At 39.5% G+C, this 12,819-nt stretch overlaps 1 non-coding gene across 1 annotated transcript; it reads left to right on the forward strand.

Annotated features, from left to right (window-relative positions):
• LOC128194154 (small nucleolar RNA R71) lies at positions 1-107 on the forward strand. Its single transcript, XR_008245470.1, has one exon. It is a non-coding gene; the product is annotated as a small nucleolar RNA R71 (small nucleolar RNA).
• Positions 108-12,819: the final 12,712 nt, after the last annotated feature.

Here is a 12,819-nt window from a genome sequence, read left to right on the forward strand (position 1 = left end):
AATCCATGAGTAGGGGTTTTTCTCAGTAGGCCTTTGAATCTATCCCATGCTTGACCTAGAGTTTCATCAGCATCTTGTTGGAAAGAAGAGATCTCCTGCTTTCCGTTATTGACTTTGGACTGAGGGAAGAACTTATTCAGAAATTTTGCAACTACATCATCCCAGACTGTCAAACTATTCTCTGGAAAAGAATTCAACCACATTTTTGCATTACCAGCCAATGAGAATGGAAATAAGCTGAGTCGGATCGCTTCATCTGGAACCTGGTGAATCCTCACTGTATTACAGATCTCCATGAAAGTAGCCAAGTGAGTGTATGGATTCTCGTGAGATAATCCATAAAACTGATTATTCTGCACCAGATGAATAAGAGCTGGCTTCATCTCCATGTTAGCAGCATTCACCACTGGTCTTGCAATACTGTTGAAGTGCAGAGGTCCTGAGAAAGTGTTATAATCTGCAAGAGTACGTCTTCCTTGCCCAGAACCTTCTCCAGTGCGATTATCTTCCATTTCTTCTTTTCTTTGACCAGATGATGAGTCCAGAATTTCTTCAGAAATAGCAGAGGCTTCTCTGGATTCTCTACTTTGTCTCCTTCTTCTGCTGTTGTTTCTTCGAGCAGTTCTTTCAATTTCTGGATCAAAAAGTAGATTTTCAACCTGTTCTCTGCTTCTCATACAAAACACAAACTAAAAGAAAACAATCCAAAAATACACAATCTCTACAGATGATAACAATTATGTACAAGAATTCAAATATAATCACAATACACACTTAAACAACAGATAGCTAAAATCAACTAAACCAGATAAACAAAAAACAACCAACAAAAACAAAAACAAATCCCCGGCAGCGGCGCCAAAAACTTGTTGAGACCTCGACAAGCGTACCGAATCGTACAAGTAATAAACCGGTAAGTCCGGAATATCGTTTCCCAAGAGATTTGTTTTGATTAACAGATTGATTAAAGTTTACTAATTTAGCGATTAATTTTACAACACAATTAAGATTTGCATACAGATGAAATTAAAGTGGTAAAAACAGATGAATTAAAGTTCACTGGGGTTGAAATTCAAGTTCATCACTCCGGTAATCTTCTACTAACACAATTCCTCAAAATTAAGCATCGACATTCTAGGCGCATGCAGTCCCTGATCCCTCAGATGACAGTTCATAATCACTCAAACTAAATTACTAATCCCTTAGCTAATTCAGTTATCAGATTTGCCTTAAACACAATGTCATAGATGACTAAAAATTCCCTCCTATGTCTAGGACTCGAAATCCTTTAGCAGTTCTATCCTAGGTCCGTGATAGTGGCATATTTTACTATGAATTCAGTATTGAATTAGAGAAAATATCAACTCTTTCTCATCCTTTTTACCTTGTAAATCCTAGTTTTCATTTAGTTTAAGAAGTGGTTTCATCTTAAGCTTTAATTAGATAAATTGATCATTAACCCCTTTATTTATACAAGTTAATTAGTTGGAAGAAGTCTCTGCATCAAATGAAGAGTGCTGGAACCAGAGAAAACAAGAAAACAGCAAAAACAGCAAAAATATGAAGAACCAGAATCTGGAAAAAGTTAGCTGGAGCGCCCTTTTTCCATGGGCGCTGGAGCGGGCTCTGCACCAGGACTGGAGCTAGCTGGAGCGCCCCCTACAAAAGGGCGCTGGAGCGCCCTTTTTCCTGTTTTCGCGCGCTGGAGCGCGGTCTCAAGCGCGCCTGCTGCTGATTTGGCAGATTGGGTTTATTTAACCCCAAATTAGAAGGGCTTTGACATCTTTGGCATCCCAGACACGATTTCTCTCAATTGGAGCGTCCAGAGGCGAGCTAGGAGCTGTGGGAACAGCCCTTCTTCATCCTTGGGTCCTCCTCCTTCTTCCATTTCCACCATTGTTGTAAGCTCAAGCTCTCCATTCATGGAGAGCTAGTTTCATTCTTGTTGGGGATTGATGTAACCACGGATCTCTTATGTAATTACAGTTGTTTTGAATGATTATATGCCTCTTTCATTGATTGTTAGTGTTTAATTCCTCTACTTAAAGCTTGTATGAGTAATTCAACCATATCATGATTTTAGGGTTTGCTTGACATTGGGAAATATTGGGTGAATCTAGAACTGGATTAAACACCTAAAGGAAATAGTATCTAGGGATAGAACTAGGACCTTTGGTTGTCTTGAATCTCAATTCTTAAAGCAGATGAACTTGTTAGGTTTTCCAAGGGATTGGAGTTTAAGAAGTAAGTCTAGGCTCTCTCTACCAAGGGATTGGGTTTGAGTAAATTAGAAGATTGACATTGGCTAATTAATGAAGAGGAAGTGATTTTCTATACATAAGAGTGAAGTAGGTGAAATCATCCCCCAACAATATCATTCCATAGCATTTCTAATCTTTCCATTCCTAAGTGTTTGCGTTATCAAAGATCACTTTTACCCTTTATGTTTTATCTTTAATTTTATTGCATGAAAATCCCAAAAACATGGAATCATTCTTTAGTCTAAATTAGTTAGATATTATACGATTGTCTAGGACACGAGTCTCTTGGGAAACGATATCCGGTCTTACCGGTTTTATTACTTGAACGATTTGGTACACTTGCCAAAGTCTCAACAAGTTTTTGGCGCCGTTGCCGGGGACCCGTGTTAAAACTAGACTTTTGTGTGATTTTAACCGATTTAGATTCTATCCTTTTGTGTATAGCTTTCTGTTTATTGTATTTATCATTTATCTTTATTTTTTGGGCTGACTTGTGGCACGAGTTTGGTTGTTTTCTAGTGTATGCAGGGAAACATCCGTACAAGGAGGACGGTGTCATCTGAACCACTCCTTGTGGATCCTGAGATCGAGAAAACAGCTCGTAGAAACAATAGTGACACAAGGAGACAGCGAGCTCTAAGTCAACAAACTGCCCCTCAATCCTCATTTCCTTTCAACAATCAAGAAATAGAATCTTTTGATTCTTCTTCTGTGAACGGGATGGCTGGCGCAGGACCACCTCCAAGGAGAACCATAGGGGACTCAATAACCTACACAAGCCCGAGGAATTTCTCAAGCATTGTGAGGCCCACTATGAGTGACAAGCTGGCAGAAATGAAGCCTGCTCTACTCCAGCTCATTAGTTCCAATCAATTTTCTGGCCTAGACAATGAAGACCCCCATGCTCATTTGGTCACTTTCTATGAGCTATGTGGCACTATGGGTGTACAAGGGGAGGATGAAGAAGCATTGTACATGAGACTCTTCCCATTCTCGCTGAATGGCAAAGCAAAGGCTTGGCTCCAGTCACAGCCTAATCAAAGTCTTACAAGCTGGGAGGATGTGGAATATAAATTTCTAGCACGCTTCTTTCCACCATCAAAGAGCACAGAGGTGAAGGCTGCCATTGCTACCTTCGTACAAGGAGTAGATGAACCACTTTGTGAAGCCTGGGAAAGATTTAAATCTTTATTGAGAAAGTGTCCCAGCCATGGATTCAGTCTAGAAATGCAAGTGCAAACTTTCTGTAATGGTTTGCAACCTCATACAAAGATGATATTAGACGCATCCTTTGGTGGTTCAGTACTTTTTAAGACTGCTGATGAAGCCATTGCTGTGATAGAAAATATGGCTTCCACTGATTTGAGGAGCCAACATGGGAGAATTCCAGCACAGAGGAGAGGAGTGTATGAACTGAGTGCCCAGGATGCTTTACTTGCACAAAATAAGATTCTGGCCCAACAGATGGAACTCCTAACTCAACATATGGCCAAACTACCTCAGCAGTTGCATGCAATGCAAGCTCAACCTCAACCACATCATCAAGTAATGAGATGTGATTTCTGTGGAGATAGCCACCCCAACGGTCATTGTCAAGCTCCTAGTAGTTCCCAACATGAAGAAGTCAACTATATGGGAAATCAAGGACGGCAAAACTTCTTCAACAATCATTTCCCCAATCCTTCAAATCAAGGGTGGAGACAAGCTCAAGAAGCTTCTAGCAGTAGAAATCTGTATCAACCTGCCCAACATTATCCACCTCAAAGTGATCGGACTTCAAAGCTAGAAGACACATTGCAGATGTTTATGCAGCAGTCCATCCAAAACCAGAAAAACACTGATGCATCCATAAAGAACCTGGAAGTGCAAGTTGGTCAATTGGCTAAGCAATTAGCAAACCAACAGGGTGGACATTTTACTGCAAATACTCAAGCCAACCCGAAGGAGGAGTGTAATGTAATATTCACAAGAAGTGGGAAAGAGGTTGGAAGAAAAGAAGAAGAAGAAGAAAAGCCAGAAGAAGAAGATCAGAAAGAAAATGAAGAAGAAGAAGAGATTGTTGGAAGAGAAGAAGAAAATAAAAAAAGTGAAAAAGAGAAAAACCAAAAAGAGAAAGAGATAGCAAAACACCTTCCTTATCCTAAAATACCCTCTAATAAAGAGAAGGAGAAACAATTGGCTCGATTCAAGCAAATTTTCAATCAGCTTGAAGTTACCATGCCCTTGACCGAAGCACTGCAACAAATTCCTGCTTATGCGAAGTACATGAAGCAAATCCTCAGCAAGAAGAAGTATTTATATGAGGAAACAATTGAAGTACAAGGAAATTGCAGTGCCATCATGCAGAAGACTCTTCCTCCAAAATTTAAAGATCCGGGGAGTTTCACTATTCCATGCACCATTGGAAACTATGATATAGGGAAAGCTCTTATTGATTTAGGGGCTAGCATCAATTTGATGCCCCTATCCATGCTTAAAAATATTGATGGTCTTGAAGTCAAGCCAACAAGAATGATGCTTCAATTGGCGGATAGATCTATCAAATGTCCATTTGGTGTAGTTGAAGATGTGATAGTCAAAATAGATGAGCTCCAATTTCCGGTGGACTTTGTAGTTATGGACATGGAGGAAGATGCAGAGATACCACTCATCCTTGGCAGACCTTTCATGAAGACAGCCAAGGTTGTCATTCATATGGAAGAGGGAATATTGAAATTAAAGGACCAAGATAGAGAGGTAACATTCAATGTCTTTGAAGCTGGGCAGCAAAATCAAGACAAAGAGACTAGTCTTAAAGCTACAGATGAACTTCTATTAGTTACTAGTCTAACAGAGCAAGCTGCCAAGTTGGTCAAGAGGAGCCTTAATTGCTTCTCTCCAAAAGTGAAGGGAGACGAAGAAGATAAGGAAGAGAAACTAGCTCACCAAAACCCTGTGATGGAAAGCGATGAGCCCAAACCTGGCAAACCAGTGAGATTCAAGAATAGGTTATGGGTCATCAAGAACATAAAGATAAATGGAGTGCTTGAGATAGAGGCTCCATATTCTAGAAGAGTGAAGTTGGTGACTAGGAAATTGCTGAGAGGATGTTGGTGTCATGACAAGAAGAAGCATTCCAACATCAAAAATCAAACTTGAGCTTAATGGTGTCAAGCTAATGACGTTAAACAAGCGCTTACTGGGAGGCAACCCAGCTTTCTAACCCTTTCTCTATGTGTGATTTTGTTATTTCAGTGTGTTTTGATTGTTTGAATTTGCTTTAGAATGTTTTGATTTGATTTGGTTATTTTGGAGCATGTTAGTTTCAATTGTAGTTTATGTGTTGTTAATGGTTAACTAGTGTAATGTTGAGTTTTATTGTGTATTGATGTGTTTTAGAATTGTTCAATTTGTTTTTATGTGTTCTAGTGTGATTGAGTATGTTTTGAATGGTTATGTTGAGTTTTGGTATGTTTAAAGTGTAAAATTTGAAGCCTTGAGTTGTAGAATTAGAAAGCTTTGGAAGTATGCACCTAAATTGGCATTCTTGCACTCAATTTCAATCCTTATGGATTTGATCAAGTTTGTATAGTGAAAACATGTTAATCTGGGCTGAATTGAGCATCAAGAAGTGCCAAATTCCAAAAATCGTAGGTGTAGTTGTGAAATTCTGCAAATCTGCAATCTGGTATGGCGCTCCAGCGCCCTCTGCTCAGGGGCGCTCCAGCGCGCTCAGTACGAATCCAGTTTTGTGGCATTCTGACCCATAGCTAGCTCCAGCGCCCTCTGCTTAGGGGCGCTCCAGCTAGCTCCAACCAGACCAGATTTTTCAGCAACTCTATTTTTCTCTTCTGCTTCAAATTTTTCATGCTCCAGGTTGTGTTTTGTGATTTTTCTTGCATATTTAGTGTGCGTTTGACCTTGTGAACTCATGATCATGTGATCTAATGATTGTTTGTTACAAATACATACATTGTGAGCTCACATTTGCAAACTTTATTTTCAATCTTTTGTGCAGAAATGACTTCTTCATCCAACTCCAAGAGAATAAAAACAAACGCCGCCACAAAGTAGAGATGTCAACAGAGGAATATGCGACCCAAGTAGCATGGCTTGGGGACCAACCCAATTTATTGGGGGAGGTGGTGCAGAAAATGAAGGAGTCTGACAATGAGCTACAAATCATGAGTCACAGGACCTTTTATTTTGCTTTCTTTTACTTTGGTTGCTAGTTAGCTTTTGTTTTTCAATTTTAGTTAAGTTGTTTTAGTTATCTGGCTTGTTTGACTTATGCTGATTCATAATGCTTATGGTTTGATTTGAAATGATGCTTGAGATGGGTCAATTTAGTTCAAATTGTATTGCTTCCTTCATGAAAAAGTCTGAGAATGCTGAATGCTTAACTGAGATCATTATTCATGGCAGTTGCTTGATGTTATTGTGGAACCTCGAGTTGACCTTGTGAGATGTTGTGCCTTAGAATTTTCTTGTGAATGCTATCATATTTGATCACAATTGACTTTGCCTGAGTTTCTCTGATATGAACCATTTGCTTGTTAGTTGCACATGATCAAGGCCATCTTGCTCCCCTACTTCTTCCACATATTGCCAAAAGAAACCAATTCAAAACCTTTCGACCTTGATTGATAAATGACTCTTTTTGAACCTTAAAGCCCAAATGAAATTTCCCTATTTTCCTTACCTTGAGCTAAATGGAGAAATCATCTGTACTGCAGGAGAATAGTTTAAGTTTGGGGGAGTTGTTATGAAAGGATGAATTGAGAAAAATTTGAAAGATACAAAAGTAACAAAAAGGAAGAAAGAAAAAGAGAGAAGGAAAAGAACTGAATGAAAAATAGTTGGGTGTAAGTTCGACATTGGTGGTAATCTAAGTGAAGCAAAAGAGAACTTTTATTCATGATTGTAATTGTTTGATCTCTTAGCTCAAGGTGCTTTATTATCCAGAAAAACCATGTTCCTTCTTAGCCCAGCCACAATACAAGCCAATGAAAGTCCTTGTGATGTTGACTTACTTGTGAATGTGTTTAATTTGGTTGAAACAAATGGCAAAGTTGATTTGTGTGACAATTTGATAGTAGAGTGATAGACACACATCCTTATACACCAGTGCATTAGAGTGAAACACCATCTTAAGTGAGGATTGGTTCTACATAATTTAGTAAAGCATCCTGCCATGACTGTTGATCTCTTATAAACTATGGCATTTGATTGATTGATTGTGTTGTGAGCATCATAGTGGAAAACTAACATGATACACATTTCTAGTTGTTTCAAGTTAAGCAATGTATTATGAATCCAACTGTAATCTTTGAAATATGTTTTGTTTGACAGTCAGATACCTTTTGCTTGAGGACAAGCAAGGTTCTAAGTTTGGGGGAGTTGATAGTGGCATATTTTACTATGAATTCAGTATTGAATTAGAGAAAATATCAACTCTTTCTCATCCTTTTTACCTTGTAAATCCTAGTTTTCATTTAGTTTAAGAAGTGGTTTCATCTTAAGCTTTAATTAGATAAATTGATCATTAACCCCTTTATTTATACAAGTTAATTAGTTGGAAGAAGTCTCTGCATCAAATGAAGAGTGCTGGAACCAGAGAAAACAAGAAAACAACAAAAACAGCAAAAATATGAAGAACCAGAATCTGGAAAAAGTTAGCTGGAGCGCCCTTTTTCCATGGGCGCTGGAGCGGGCTCTGCACCAGGACTGGAGCTAGCTGGAGCGCCCCCTACAAAAGGGCGCTGGAGCGCCCTTTTTCCTGTTTTCGCGCGCTGGAGCGCGGTCTCAAGCGCGCCTGCTGCTGATTTGGCAGATTGGGTTTATTTAACCCCAAATTAGAAGGGCTTTGACATCTTTGGCATCCCAGACACGATTTCTCTCAATTGGAGCGTCCAGAGGCGAGCTAGGAGCTGTGGGAACAGCCCTTCTTCATCCTTGGGTCCTCCTCCTTCTTCCATTTCCACCATTGTTGTAAGCTCAAGCTCTCCATTCATGGAGAGCTAGTTTCATTCTTGTTGGGGATTGATGTAACCACGGATCTCTTATGTAATTACAGTTGTTTTGAATGATTATATGCCTCTTTCATTGATTGTTAGTGTTTAATTCCTCTACTTAAAGCTTGTATGAGTAATTCAACCATATCATGATTTTAGGGTTTGCTTGACATTGGGAAATATTGGGTGAATCTAGAACTGGATTAAACACCTAAAGGAAATAGTATCTAGGGATAGAACTAGGACCTTTGGTTGTCTTGAATCTCAATTCTTAAAGCAGATGAACTTGTTAGGTTTTCCAAGGGATTGGAGTTTAAGAAGTAAGTCTAGGCTCTCTCTACCAAGGGATTGGGTTTGAGTAAATTAGAAGATTGACATTGGCTAATTAATGAAGAGGAAGTGATTTTCTATACATAAGAGTGAAGTAGGTGAAATCATCCCCCAACAATATCATTCCATAGCATTTCTAATCTTTCCATTCCTAAGTGTTTGCGTTATCAAAGATCACTTTTACCCTTTATGTTTTATCTTTAATTTTATTGCATGAAAATCCCAAAAACATGGAATCATTCTTTAGTCTAAATTAGTTAGATATTATACGATTGTCTAGGACACGAGTCTCTTGGGAAACGATATCCGGTCTTACCGGTTTTATTACTTGAACGATTTGGTACACTTGCCAAAGTCTCAACAAGTTTTTGGCGCCGTTGCCGGGGACCCGTGTTAAAACTAGACTTTTGTGTGATTTTAACCGATTTAGATTCTATCCTTTTGTGTATAGCTTTCTGTTTATTGTATTTATCATTTATCTTTATTTTTTGGGCTGACTTGTGGCACGAGTTTGGTTGTTTTCTAGTGTATGCAGGGAAACATCCGTACAAGGAGGACGGTGTCATCTGAACCACTCCTTGTGGATCCTGAGATCGAGAAAACAGCTCGTAGAAACAATAGTGACACAAGGAGACAGCGAGCTCTAAGTCAACAAGCTGCCCCTCAATCCTCATTTCCTTTCAACAATCAAGAAATAGAATCTTTTGATTCTTCTTCTGTGAACGGGATGGCTGGCGCAGGACCACCTCCAAGGAGAACCATAGGGGACTCAATAACCTACACAAGCCCGAGGAATTTCTCAAGCATTGTGAGGCCCACTATGAGTGACAAGCTGGCAGAAATGAAGCCTGCTCTACTCCAGCTCATTAGTTCCAATCAATTTTCTGGCCTAGACAATGAAGACCCCCATGCTCATTTGGTCACTTTCTATGAGCTATGTGGCACTATGGGTGTACAAGGGGAGGATGAAGAAGCATTGTACATGAGACTCTTCCCATTCTCGCTGAATGGCAAAGCAAAGGCTTGGCTCCAGTCACAGCCTAATCAAAGTCTTACAAGCTGGGAGGATGTGGAATATAAATTTCTAGCACGCTTCTTTCCACCATCAAAGAGCACAGAGGTGAAGGCTGCCATTGCTACCTTCGTACAAGGAGTAGATGAACCACTTTGTGAAGCCTGGGAAAGATTTAAATCTTTATTGAGAAAGTGTCCCAGCCATGGATTCAGTCTAGAAATGCAAGTGCAAACTTTCTGTAATGGTTTGCAACCTCATACAAAGATGATATTAGACGCATCCTTTGGTGGTTCAGTACTTTTTAAGACTGCTGATGAAGCCATTGCTGTGATAGAAAATATGGCTTCCACTGATTTGAGGAGCCAACATGGGAGAATTCCAGCACAGAGGAGAGGAGTGTATGAACTGAGTGCCCAGGATGCTTTACTTGCACAAAATAAGATTCTGGCCCAACAGATGGAACTCCTAACTCAACATATGGCCAAACTACCTCAGCAGTTGCATGCAATGCAAGCTCAACCTCAACCACATCATCAAGTAATGAGATGTGATTTCTGTGGAGATAGCCACCCCAACGGTCATTGTCAAGCTCCTAGTAGTTCCCAACATGAAGAAGTCAACTATATGGGAAATCAAGGACGGCAAAACTTCTTCAACAATCATTTCCCCAATCCTTCAAATCAAGGGTGGAGACAAGCTCAAGAAGCTTCTAGCAGTAGAAATCTGTATCAACCTGCCCAACATTATCCACCTCAAAGTGATCGGACTTCAAAGCTAGAAGACACATTGCAGATGTTTATGCAGCAGTCCATCCAAAACCAGAAAAACACTGATGCATCCATAAAGAACCTGGAAGTGCAAGTTGGTCAATTGGCTAAGCAATTAGCAAACCAACAGGGTGGACATTTTACTGCAAATACTCAAGCCAACCCGAAGGAGGAGTGTAATGTAATATTCACAAGAAGTGGGAAAGAGGTTGGAAGAAAAGAAGAAGAAGAAGAAAAGCCAGAAGAAGAAGATCAGAAAGAAAATGAAGAAGAAGAAGAGATTGTTGGAAGAGAAGAAGAAAATAAAAAAAGTGAAAAAGAGAAAAACCAAAAAGAGAAAGAGATAGCAAAACACCTTCCTTATCCTAAAATACCCTCTAATAAAGAGAAGGAGAAACAATTGGCTCGATTCAAGCAAATTTTCAATCAGCTTGAAGTTACCATGCCCTTGACCGAAGCACTGCAACAAATTCCTGCTTATGCGAAGTACATGAAGCAAATCCTCAGCAAGAAGAAGTATTTATATGAGGAAACAATTGAAGTACAAGGAAATTGCAGTGCCATCATGCAGAAGACTCTTCCTCCAAAATTTAAAGATCCGGGGAGTTTCACTATTCCATGCACCATTGGAAACTATGATATAGGGAAAGCTCTTATTGATTTAGGGGCTAGCATCAATTTGATGCCCCTATCCATGCTTAAAAATATTGATGGTCTTGAAGTCAAGCCAACAAGAATGATGCTTCAATTGGCGGATAGATCTATCAAATGTCCATTTGGTGTAGTTGAAGATGTGATAGTCAAAATAGATGAGCTCCAATTTCCGGTGGACTTTGTAGTTATGGACATGGAGGAAGATGCAGAGATACCACTCATCCTTGGCAGACCTTTCATGAAGACAGCCAAGGTTGTCATTCATATGGAAGAGGGAATATTGAAATTAAAGGACCAAGATAGAGAGGTAACATTCAATGTCTTTGAAGCTGGGCAGCAAAATCAAGACAAAGAGACTAGTCTTAAAGCTACAGATGAACTTCTATTAGTTACTAGTCTAACAGAGCAAGCTGCCAAGTTGGTCAAGAGGAGCCTTAATTGCTTCTCTCCAAAAGTGAAGGGAGACGAAGAAGATAAGGAAGAGAAACTAGCTCACCAAAACCCTGTGATGGAAAGCGATGAGCCCAAACCTGGCAAACCAGTGAGATTCAAGAATAGGTTATGGGTCATCAAGAACATAAAGATAAATGGAGTGCTTGAGATAGAGGCTCCATATTCTAGAAGAGTGAAGTTGGTGACTAGGAAATTGCTGAGAGGATGTTGGTGTCATGACAAGAAGAAGCATTCCAACATCAAAAATCAAACTTGAGCTTAATGGTGTCAAGCTAATGACGTTAAACAAGCGCTTACTGGGAGGCAACCCAGCTTTCTAACCCTTTCTCTATGTGTGATTTTGTTATTTCAGTGTGTTTTGATTGTTTGAATTTGCTTTAGAATGTTTTGATTTGATTTGGTTATTTTGGAGCATGTTAGTTTCAATTGTAGTTTATGTGTTGTTAATGGTTAACTAGTGTAATGTTGAGTTTTATTGTGTATTGATGTGTTTTAGAATTGTTCAATTTGTTTTTATGTGTTCTAGTGTGATTGAGTATGTTTTGAATGGTTATGTTGAGTTTTGGTATGTTTAAAGTGTAAAATTTGAAGCCTTGAGTTGTAGAATTAGAAAGCTTTGGAAGTGTGCACCTAAATTGGCATTCTTGCACTCAATTTCAATCCTTATGGATTTGATCAAGTTTGTATAGTGAAAACATGTTAATCTGGGCTGAATTGAGCATCAAGAAGTGCCAAATTCCAAAAATCGTAGGTGTAGTTGTGAAATTCTGCAAATCTGCAATCTGGTATGGCGCTCCAGCGCCCTCTGCTCAGGGGCGCTCCAGCGCGCTCAGTACGAATCCAGTTTTGTGGCATTCTGACCCATAGCTAGCTCCAGCGCCCTCTGCTTAGGGGCGCTCCAGCTAGCTCCAACCAGACCAGATTTTTCAGCAACTCTATTTTTCTCTTCTGCTTCAAATTTTTCATGCTCCAGGTTGTGTTTTGTGATTTTTCTTGCATATTTAGTGTGCGTTTGACCTTGTGAACTCATGATCATGTGATCTAATGATTGTTTGTTACAAATACATACATTGTGAGCTCACATTTGCAAACTTTATTTTCAATCTTTTGTGCAGAAATGACTTCTTCATCCAACTCCAAGAGAATAAAAACAAACGCCGCCACAAAGTAGAGATGTCAACAGAGGAATATGCGACCCAAGTAGCATGGCTTGGGGACCAACCCAATTTATTGGGGGAGGTGGTGCAGAAAATGAAGGAGTCTGACAATGAGCTACAAATCATGAGTCACAGGACCTTTTATTTTGCTTTCTTTTACTTTGGTTGCTAGTTAGCTTTTGTTTTTCA

Source organism: Vigna angularis, chromosome 9, assembly GCF_016808095.1.
Source record: "Vigna angularis cultivar LongXiaoDou No.4 chromosome 9, ASM1680809v1, whole genome shotgun sequence".
In the NCBI taxonomy this organism is placed as follows: Eukaryota; Viridiplantae; Streptophyta; class Magnoliopsida; order Fabales; family Fabaceae; genus Vigna; species Vigna angularis.